This window comes from Musa acuminata, chromosome BXJ2-8 (genome assembly GCF_036884655.1).
Source record: "Musa acuminata AAA Group cultivar baxijiao chromosome BXJ2-8, Cavendish_Baxijiao_AAA, whole genome shotgun sequence".
In the NCBI taxonomy this organism is placed as follows: Eukaryota; Viridiplantae; Streptophyta; class Magnoliopsida; order Zingiberales; family Musaceae; genus Musa; species Musa acuminata.
In genome coordinates this window covers 41,930,609-41,942,500 of record NC_088345.1, presented here as the reverse complement: position 1 = coordinate 41,942,500, position 11,892 = coordinate 41,930,609, and positions in this window count along the sequence as shown.

Here is an 11,892-nt window from a genome sequence, read left to right as displayed (position 1 = left end):
TTTACGTCTAAACGCAGATTTACATCTAAACGCAGTTTTACGTCTAGACGCAGATTTACGTCTAAACTTTGAAACTCGTTTGTATATTCGCAGAAGGCAGTATGCAGTTGAAATCAAGACGTAAACGTAAACTGAAATCTGATGATTGAGCGAAGAAGGCCGATTTACGTCCGAATGCAGTTTTACGTCTAAATGTTGAAACTCGTTCGTAAAATCGTAGAGGACAGATTGCAGTTATTAATAGGATTAAAATGTAAGCGTAAACTGCAAGGAAGCTCGTTCGTAAAAGCGCGGAAAACAGTTCTGCAGAATCAAACGTAAACGTAAACTGTAATGTACGAAAATACAAGTTTACGTCTGAATGCAGATTTGGAAGAACAGCACTTAGAACTTGTTCGTGAAAGCGCAGAGAGCAGTAGTGATGAGGGAGGTTTGCAGTAATGATAAAGTGCTCGAAATTAAACGCAAACCAGAGATTTAGAGTGGTTCGGTCAGCCTTGACCTACTCCACTTTTGGCTTCCTCCACCGATGAGGTTGCCGACGTCAACTAGCTGCCTTCCTTCAATGGGCGAAGGCCAAACTTCCCTCTTACAGTTTCTCTCCTTTTGACAGGCTTAGGAGACAACCTTTACAGACCTTTCTCTCCTCACTTTACAGTTGAAAACTTGAAGAACAGAAGGAGGAGACTCAAGGCTTTACAACACTTTTGAGCTCTTTAGAATCACAGAAAAGATCACAATTTCGGTATAGGTCTGTGTCTTTTCAGTGCTGAATGGGTGGGGTATTTATAGGCCCCAACCCAATTCAAAATTCGAGCTCAAAACGATCAAATCGATCTAATCCCAGAATTTCTGGGATCAAGCGGTTGCACCTCTCAACTGGAGAGGTGGCACCGCCTGGCAGAGCTCGAAGACTGAGCTCTGCCGATTGCTTCTTCTCTGCCAGAGCTCGAAGACTGAGCTCGATGGTTGCATCACCTGGCAGAGCTCGAAGACTGAGCTTGGTGGTTGCATCACCTGGCAGAGCTCGAAATCTGAGCTTGGTGGTTGCATCACTTGGCAGAGCTCCAAACTGAGCTCAAGCTGATGCACCATTCTGCCATAGCTCGAAGACTGAGCTTGGTGAATTCATCACCTGGCAAAGCTCGAGACTGAGCTCAGGCTGATGCACCACTCTGCCAAAGCTCGAAGACTGAGCTTGGTGGTTGCATCGCCTGGCAGAGCTCGGAACTTGAGCTCTGGCGGTGCAACCTCTTGGCTGGAGCGGTTGCACCTCCCAGCCTTGCAACCCTGGCGGTTGCACCTCCTGGCTGGGGCGGTTGCACCTCCCAGCCCCACAGCCCAGGCGGTTGCACCTCCTGGCTGGGGCGGTTGCACCTCCCAGCCCCACAGCCCAGGCGGTTGCACCTCCTGGCTGGGGCGGTTGCACCTCTCAACCCCACAGCCCAGGCGGTTGCACCTCCTGGCTGGGGCGGTTGCACCTCCTGGTGCAATCAGGGTCCGAATGGTTCACTCCATTCGACCCACTTTGAATCTTTTCAGGGGCCCAATTGCCCCAAGATTAAGCTAATGGGATCACCTCCCATTTTCATGCTTAATCATCGTGCTAACTACGATTATCTCTAAGACAACTTCTGCAGCTTGCTCCGATGCGTCAATCGCTTCTTCCGGCGAGTTTCCGGCCAACTTCCGTCGATCAACCGATAACCCTCGGTGATCCTTCTGCGGACATCCGGCATACTCCTGGACTTTGCGACGATCCACTTGGCGAGTTCCGACGAGCTTCGCTTGGCAAGCTTCTGGACTTCTCGGATCTGTTCTCTCTGAACCTCCGACGACCGTCCGAACTTCCGTCGAACTCTCGAACTCCCAACGTGATCATGATCTTGACTCCGGCGCAACTCCTGCTGCTTGTCTTAATCTCATCGTAGTTAATCCTGCACACTTATCTCAACACATAGATTAGATAACAAATGACAATTGACTTCATCATCAAAATCCGAGATTCAACAGTTCTACGCGAACAAATTCGAGAAGTCTTGGAGTTTGCCAACAAAGCTCGTCGGAATTCGCCACGTGGATCGTCGCATGTCCAGTAGTTTGCTAGAAGTCCGCCGGAGCATCCCCGAGAGTTCGTTGGAAGTTCGCCGGAAGCTCGCCGGAAGAAGCGATTGACGCATCGGAGTAAGTTGCAATAAATGTCTTATGAAACATCATAGTTAGCATGTAGATTAAGCTAGGAATGGTAGGTGATCCCATTAACTTAATCTGGGGGCAATTGGGCCCTTGATAGACCCAAATTGGGCCGAATGGATTAGCCTATTCAGACCCAGATTTCCTGGCCGGCGGTGGCACCGCCCAAGAGTTCAGGAAAGCTGGGCGGTGCAATTGCCCAGGTCAGGCAGTGGTACCGTTTGGGTTCAGTCTCCGAGCGAGACTGGACGGTGGTACCGCCCCTATCAGCCGATGGTACCACCTAGGCTCAGTCTCCGAGTGAGACTAGGCAGTGGTACCGCCCCTATCAGGCGGTGGTACCGCCTGAGCTTGGTCTCCGAGAGGTAGTATCGCCCACTTATGGCGGTAGTACCGCTAGGACCTTGGAAATCTGGGAGATGACATTTTTGAGCTCCAAATTCAAACCAGTTTGGGGCCTATATAAACACCACCCTTTCCTGCATGAAAGGGCACCAAAAATCTAATCTTACTCTGTGATTTTTAGAGTTCAAAAAGTGTTGTATAAGTTAAAAGTTCTACTCCCTCTTTTCTTCCAAGTTTCGATCAGTCAAGAGAGGAGTGAAAATTCTATAAGGGTTGTCTCCTAAGCCCGTTAAAAGGAATGAAACTATAAAATGGTGGTTGGCCTTTGCCTATTGAAGGAAGGCCTCTAGTGGACATCGATGACCTCGTCGGAGGAGGAAGCCAAAAGTGGATGTAGGTCAAGATTGACCGAACCACTCTAAAATTATGGTGCTCTCTGGTTTGCATTTCTTCTTGCTGCTTTCCTTACTGCAAACCTCCATATGTACTTTACTTCCTTATTACTTTTGCTGCACTCTCTTATGAACTCGCTTTCAAGTTAAGTTTCTGAAAATAGTTTTACGTCGGAAACGATTTCATCGTACGAACGCAGTTTTAATCGTCGAAAGTTTTTTCGCTGTACTAATTCACCCCCCCCCTCTTAGTGCTCTTGATCCTAATAATTGGTATTAGAGCGGGGCTCTCAAACGGATTAAAACCCAAGAGAGATGGAATACGCTGAAAACCAAGAGGGCCACTCTATTACATGTCCACCCATGTTCAATGGGACGGACTACACCTATTTGAAGACCCGAATGAGGATCTTCCTTATTTCAATGGATTTTTAACTTTGGAATCTTATCGAAAATGGATTTTCGAAATCTTCTCTTCCAATGATCGATTGGAATGAATTGGAGAAGAATACTTTCGCTCTTAATGCAAAGGCTATGAATGCCTTATTTTGTGCGCTTGATAAAAATGAGTTCAATCGTGTTTCGGTTTGTGAAATCGCGTTTGATATTTGGCATACACTCGAAGTGACTCACGAAGGCACAAGTAGAGTGAAAGAGTCAAAAATCAATCTTTTGATACATTCTTTTGAACTTTTTCGAATAAAACCGAGCGAAACTATTGGCGACATGTACACTCGTTTCATGGATGTCGTCAATGGTCTAAAAGGACTCGGCAAAAGTTTTTCGGATTTTGAGCTTGTAAATAAGATTCTAAGATCCCTTCCTAAGAGTTGGGACCCTAAAGTCACTGCTATTCAAGAGGCTAAAGATTTAAACAACTTCCCTCTTGAAGAACTAATCGGGTCATTAATGACCTATGAAATGACTTACAAGGCTCATGAAGAGCAAGAAGACATCCTTCCAAAGAAATGGAAGGATATGACACTTAGAACTTTAGATGACCACTTGAGAGAAAACTCAAGTGATGAGGACTGTGACGATGACTTGACACTTCTAACAAGGAAATTCAAAAAATTCATTAAGAGAAACAAGTTTAAAAATGACACAAAAAATAAATTTGAACCCAAAAAGGACAAAGTTATTTGCTATGAGTGCAAAAAGCCAGGACACTACAAAAGTGATTGTCCCCAAGCCAAGAAGAGAACATCAAAGAAGAAGGCGCTCAAAGTAACGTGAGATGACTCAAGTGCGTCCGAAGAAGAGGAGTCCAACACCGAGCAAGTTGCTCATTATGCCCTAATGGCCATCGGAGAGGAGGTAACAAATTTAATTGATGCAGATTTATCATTTGATGAATTATTAAATACCTTCCATGACTTATTTGATGAATGCAAAACAATTAGTAGAAAATATAAATTGTTAAAAAAGGAGCATGATAGTCTTATTAGTAATTTCGATAAATTAAAAACTGAATATCATGATAGTTTAGCTCAATGTATAGAAACTCTCCAAAAAGAGAACTTGCTACTTAAGGACACCTTGAAGAAATTCGAGGTTGGTAGCAAGTCTTTGAACATGATCCTTACAAATAAGGGTCACGTTCCCAAAAGAAGTGGAATCAGATTTGTGAGAAGTCCTCACCAAAATCCAACCACCTTCATAAAAGGCCCTATCTTACATGTTCGGCACCAAAGCAAATATAACTTTTGTTGCAAACATGGACATAAAATATATCATTGTCCATTCAAGAAAATTAGCCCGAACAAATTGATTTGGGTTCCTAAAGGAATCATGATAAACTCTATGCAACATAATAAACAATGTAGATCAGTTTTTGAGGCACCCAAAAGTAAATGGGTACCTAAAAATTATCCTTTCTTGTAGAGACATATACCATCACAAGCTAGGAGCAAGAGATGGTACCTTGATAGTGGATGCTCAAGGCATATACCCAGAGATCTATTTCAATTCTCTAGGCTCACTAGCATAGACGAAGGCTATGTCACCTTCGGAGACAACAACAAGGGTAAAATCATTGGCAAAGGAACCATAGGTAACAAATCCAACTTCTTTATTAAAGATATTTTGTTAGTTGATGGTTTAAAACATAACCTCCTGAGCATTATGTCATGGACTTAGTTGATTTTGCCTAAGTCGTGTGGCACCCTTGCGTGTCCGTCCGCAAAGGACAGCCTCCCCGAAGCCTCCCATTGTCCCTTAGGACCAACAAAAGAGAGAACGGGTTAGAGAGAAAGCCTCACTCGGGATCCATAAGCAAACATCTCCGAAAACACTTTATAGACAATGCAAATTACAAACATACTTTACAAGCTTTGAACAGTTGCACAACAAAGGGTAAAATGGTCCATTACAGACTAAAAATCTCTCGCACGTGTCCACATGACATAACCTTTATTTACAAGCCTAAAGCGGCCACCAACCTAACTAAAATGGGACTATTAAGTCTTCGGCCGTCCCTCTACATGTTGTACAAAGCATGAACATACCAAAAGACACGGACATACATAAGCATTACATTAAACATCCTGTTTAGAAGTTTGTCTGTGACATTCTCCCCCACTTGTTCCTTCGACGTTCTCGTCGAAGCCTTTGTTGACACTGCAACTCCTTACCTTTGCTGAGTCTTCAATCTTCTGCTCCAACTACAATGCACCTCTTGGCTCCCAACTGCTCTCCGTTGCTGTTTTTGAGTAGTCAAACCTTTGATCCGCCATGCTGCTTCAACTCACCATTGACTCTGACTTTAGTGTGGGGTTGGCTGAGTTGTGTTGATCCTTGTTGATTCCTGCGGATCCTCCAAATGAACGAAATGACCATCCTTACTGCACCAGTCTCTCAAATGCTTCATGTTGTTTGAACTGGGTGGATGCTTGTTGGAGCTTTTAACGAGCATCGTCTCGCAAACTTCTGAAGTTTTGGGTCCTTCCTCCATAAAATTTGCCCATTGACTCTTCTTTCACGTAGTTGTTACTTCCAAGTAGGTTCGCATCACTCCTGCTTTCGATTGGCACTTCATTGGGAAATGAAGCAGACAATCTACTCTCAGTAGTACTGATCACCGTTGGTGAGGATTTGACAACTATTGTCTTCCATTATCTTCGAAGGGTCTTTGAACATATGCAGAGCTCCTCTGCTAGATAGATAAGAGAATTGGGGTACTCGGTTTTGCCCATTCTCTTAAGGATTGAGAAGGCAAATGTTACTTGACTTCGCTCGCCTCCTCGAGGTTGTACTCCATGCATCGAGCTGGTTACTAGCCTTCGCCTACTCTTTGCTCACACTTCTGAAACACTTGAAGTGTTTGCACTCCTTGCGTTGAGTTAGCTATTGTGATTCACCTTCTCAATGCCATCGAACTTCTGGAATACATGAAGTTTTCACCCCAACTTGGAGTAATTCTCTAATAGATTTGGTCGCCTTTGAGATTGTATCGTCTTCTTCATCAATCCTGCCGCCTACTCCCTTGAGTAGCAAAGGTACAGCACTGCGTACTGTCTGCTTCGTTCCTTGGTTGTGCACTCTTGCATGACCCGAAGTCCTTCACTTTCAGCTATCTTGATGAGAAACTCATTGACACCGGTCTTACAAATTTCCTTGGCCTTTGCCCTTCAGCCTTGTCTCAGTACTTGGAGTTTGCGTCTGCATGCTCCATCTCCTCGGCCCCTTTCACGACCAAGCACTCTCCCTCCATGAGAGCAAGGGATCAATGACTTTCACGAAAGTCCCGCCTCTGCGGTACCATGGCGTTGCCATGCCCATGGCACTACTATCCATCGCCTCGCATCTGCATCCATTTTCTTCACAATAAGTAGATATGCCTCTATGACACTCCTCTGAGTCCACCTCCATTCTAATTGATGCTTGATTTTGGGTAGCTAAGTCCCTCTGGACTCGTCGTCGCTTCCTCGCCCCTTTCGACCCCCTGCTTCAACACCTCTGTGTTCTTCAAGCAACTCCCTTTGGTCGATGGAAAGACAGACTGCAACTCCCATGCATGGCCTCTGCCATCACGTTGTAGGGTTTGCACCGATTCTGTTCTCCTTAGCTTCCTTGGTAGCAACGTTCGCTTACTCGACCTAGTCCTCTGACTTGCCGGGCTCCCTTAAGCGAATATGAGCTTTGGAGCAGTCCAACTCTCCTGCTGCTTCAATCATACCTCTGTATGATCAAGTCCCTCCCATGGGACTCACTGGTACCTGCATTTGAACTTTTCCCTTGGTGGAACCCAACCCCCATATGCTGATGACCAAGGTTTTCATCTGATGCAAAATTCGATGCACGCACGGAAGACTCGCCTCTGCAGTACCATGGCCTTCACGCCTTGAATCCATAGCCCTTCTTACCGTCGTGTTGTTCACCGAAGTGGAGCTTCTAGTAGCTCCCGATCATACCTCCATATGATCTAGTCCCTCACGGAACTAGATTGTGTATATCACATTGCCACGAACTGTTCCACCATGATCCGCTGCACCATATCGCCTCCTGATGACATCTCTATTACATTCTGATCCTTGTGGGATGAACTCGAATTTTGAACCCTTCATGTGTGGCCTCTGCCAATACATCGCAGGGTCTCTTCCACCTTCGATTTTGTTCGCTCCTTTGGCAAACGACCTTTATCCACCCACTCTTGGGTCACACCTAGACGAAGCATCGCTCTAGGATAGTCCGTCACCTAGTAGCTCCCGAAGTCCCCCGACTTCGCTGTAATTAGTGCACCATTGTCTGGATCCTAGGCCTCTACCCCTACTAGCACAATCTTCACTGCGCACCGCTTCCTTCATAGCAACTTGAATGGCAACACTATGACATATTCTTCAAGAGTACCCGCCTCTGCGTCCTCTTGCCTCGTGCTAAGGCCTTCTGAACCCAACTTCACCTCCGCAAATTGAGTCACCTTAATTCCTCCATTAAATGCTCCTCCGAGATAAAGTGCATGTGCCCAGAAGCTCCCTTCGTCTTTGGCACCATGCAAGATGAGTCCGCTCCATCAGAATAAATGACCCATGAAACAACATGATCCTGCTCTTGCCTCTGCGTGAGTTTATGTCCTTGACCTTTATCCAAGGAAAGCACTATGCCTCTGCTCCATGTTCCATTTTTTATGTTGGCTCCCTTCATGCGGCTTGGGTACTTCGCCAAGTTACACCCAAGTTGCTCCGCTCCTCATTTTTGCATTGAGTTGATGGTGGCCCTCGCGCCCACCATTCCACGGGTCAGCCCTCCCTTGAGTCTGATCTCCATATCGAATCCAAGTGTACCTTCATTTGTGTTGCTTTGGGTCACTCCCCCACTTGATCTCGCAATGTATCTACCAATGCATTCTCTCGAGCGAGATCATGCGACGACTCCTCGCCGCTTGCTCAGTCCATTGAGCTTCATAGAGTTGTTGTTTGTTGAGGTACTCCTCCTCAACTTGTGAGGTTCATCCCACATGATTCTCCCTCTGGAGAGCCGGGACTTATCCCTCCTGGATAACTGTCCCGTTGGAGCAATATCTCTCTTCGTTTCGGAGACCACCATCCCCTTGGACTACTCCGATCTGCTGAACAAACTATGCATTGTTCTGCCTCATGCAAACACACTTGCTAGATTATGACTCCACGTCAATACAGCCCCCACTGCACCACTCAAGGTCTAGCAACATACTGAACTCGTTGCACACTTCAGCCTCCTACGGACGTATCCTTTACATACCGAAGAGAAAAGTCTTAGCTAGTCTTGTTTTCAATTTGCTAGTGTTCACCTCCTTCTTTCTTGCTGAAAATATGTAAGAGAGTGAACCACTTGTAAAAAGTTGTAAGAGGGGTATTTACCCTTCCCCTTCAAGAGATTTGCTAGTGGAAGGTGGGAGCCTCATCGAAGAGGGGCCTCGCAAGTGGATGTAGGTCATTTGACCGAACCACTTTAAAATCGGCATAATCTCTGGTTTGCATTTCATTACTGCTATTTACATTACTGCAAACCTTCTTACTTGCTTTATTTCCTCATTACCTTTGCTGCACAACTTTGTGAATATGCTTTCAAGTTAAGCACTTCCGAGTTCGATTTTTATCGTACGAAAGATTTGTCGAAATGAAAGTTTTAATCTGCTACACTAATTCACCCCCCCCCCCCTCTTAGTGCCGCTCCGATCCTAACAATTGGTATCAGAGCAAGGCTCACTCTCATATTTGGTTTGATACCCAAGAGAGATGGCTTACTCCGGCATACATGAGGATCATTCTATCACACGTCCACCCTTGTTTAATGGGTCGGATTATACTTATTGGAAGACTCATATGAGGATCTTCCTCATTTCCATGGATTTCGAGCTTTGGACTATTGTTGAAAACGGATTTCAAAAATCTTCTCTTCCGATGAGCGAATGGAATGAATCGGAGAAGAAGGTTTTTGCTTTAAATGCAAAGGCTATGAATGCCTTGTTTTGTGCACTAGACAAAAATGAATTTAATCATGTTTCAATTTGTGATTCGACTTTTGATATTTGGAGAACTCTTGAGGTCACTCATGAAGGCACAAGCCGAGTGAAAGAGTCCAAAATCAACATCCTGGTGCACTCTTACGAACTTTTCCGAATGAAACCAAGTGAGTCCATCGGAGACATGTACACCCGGTTCATGGATGTCATCAATGGACTCAAAGCTCTTGGTAAAGATTTTACTAACTTTGAACTAGTAACCAAAATCTTAAGATCCCTCCCTAAAAGTTGGGATCCAAAAGTTACAGCCATTCAAGAGGCCAAAGACCTTAAAACATTCCCTCTTGAAGAACTTATTGGGTCTCTAATGACCTACGAAATGACATGTGAAGCTCATGACGAGCTCGAAAATCCCCTTCCAAAGAATAGGAAGGATATGGCACTCACATCACAAGAAGACTACTTGAAAGGAATATCAAGTGATGAGGACAGTGATAATGACATTGCACTTTTGACTAAAAAATTTAAAAAAATTTAAGAAGGAACAAATTTAAAAATAATACAAAAAATAAATTCGAACATAAGAAGGACCAAGTGATTTGTTATGAGTGTTAGGATCGAGAGCACTAAGAGGGGGGGGGTGAATTAGTGCAGCGGAAATCTTACAGTAATTTAAAAGCTAAAGCTGCGTTCGTCCGATAAAAAATGATTTCGATATAAAAGCAGAATCACAGTGCAGTTTGCGTCTAAGCGCAGTTTTGCGTCTAAGCGCAGTTTGCGTCTAAACACAGTTTGCGTCTAAGCGCAGTTTGCGTCTAAGCATAGTTTGCGTCTAAGCGCAGTTTGCGTCTAAGCACAGTTTGCGTCTAAGCGCAGTTTGCGTCTAAACGCAATTTTACGTCTAAACGTAGTTTTACGTTCAAACACAGTTTTACGTCAAAACGTAGTTTTACGTCTAAACGCAGTTTTACGTCTAAACGCAGTTTTGCGTCTAAACGTAGTTTTACGTCTAAACGCAGTTTTACGTCTAAACGCAGTTTTGCGTCTAAACGCAGTTTTACGTCTAAACGTAATTTTACGTCTAAATGTAGTTTTGCGTCTAAAAGCAGTTTTGAACCTTGAAAAGCGTTTTACGTAGAAAGCAATTTGCAGTTATAAATGGAATCCGAATGTAAGCGTAAACCGCAGTGTGAAGATCGTACGAAAACACGATTTACGTTTGAATGCAGATTCTGAAAGATCAGAGCTTAGAAGCTCGTTCGTAAAGGCGCAGAGGGCAGTAGCAATGTAGGAGGTTTGCAGTAATGATAAAGTGCTCAAGGTAAAAGCAAACCAGAGATTTAGAGTGGTTCGGTCAGTCTTGACCTACTCCACTTTTGGCTTCCTCCTCCGACGAGGTCACCAACGTCAACTAGCTGCCTTCCTTCAATGGGCGAAGGCTAACTGCCCTTTTACAGTTTCCCTCCTTTTGACAGGCTCAGGAGACAACCTTTACAGATCCTTTCTCTCCTCTCTTTACAACTCAAAACTTGAAGAACAGAAGGAGGAGAACTTTAGGACTTTACACAAATTTGAGCTCTTAGAATCACTGAAAAGATCAAGAATTCGGTGTGGATCTGTATCTGTTCAGTGCTGAATGGGTGGGGTATTTATAGGCCCCAACCCAGTTCAAATTTGGAGCTCAAAACGATCAAATCGATCAAATCCCAGAATTCTGGGATCAAGCGGTTGCACCTCTTGACTGGAGAGGTGGCACCGCCTGGCAGAGCTCGACGACTGAGCTCAGGCGATTGCACCTCTCTGCCAGAGCTCGAAGACTGAGCTCGATGGTTGCACCGCCTAGCAGAGCTCGAAGACTGAGCTCGGTGGTTGCACCGCCTGGCAGAGCTCGAAGTCTGAGCTCGGTGGTTGCATCACCTGGCAGAGCTCGAAACTGAGCTCAGGCTGATGCACCACTCTGCCAGAGCTCGAAGACTGAGCTCGGTGGTTGCATCACCTGGCAGAGCTCGAGACTGAGCTTAGGCTGATGCACCTCTCTGCCAGAGCTCGAAGACTGAGCTCGGTGGTTGCACCGCCTGGCAGAGCTTGAAACTTGAGCTCTGGCGGTGCTACCTCTTGACAGAGGAGGTTGCACCGCCCAGTCTAGCTCGAAGACTGAGCTCTGGGCGGTTGCACCTCTTGGCTGGGGCGGTTGCACCGCCCAGCCTCGCAGCCCTGGCGGTTGCACCTCCTGGCCTAGGCGGTTGCACCGCCTGGTGCAATCAGGGTCCGAATGGTTCGCTCCATTCGGCCCAATTTGAATCTTTTCAGGGGCCCAATTGCCCCAAGATTAAGCTAATGGGATCACCTCCCATTTTCAAGCTTAATCATCGTGCTAACTACGATTAACTCTAAGACAACTTCTGCAGCTATGCTCCGATGCGTCAATCGCTTCTTCCGGCGAGTTTCCGGCGAACTTCCGTCGATCATCCGATAAACCCTCGGTGATCCTTCTGCGGACATCCGGCATACTCCTGGACT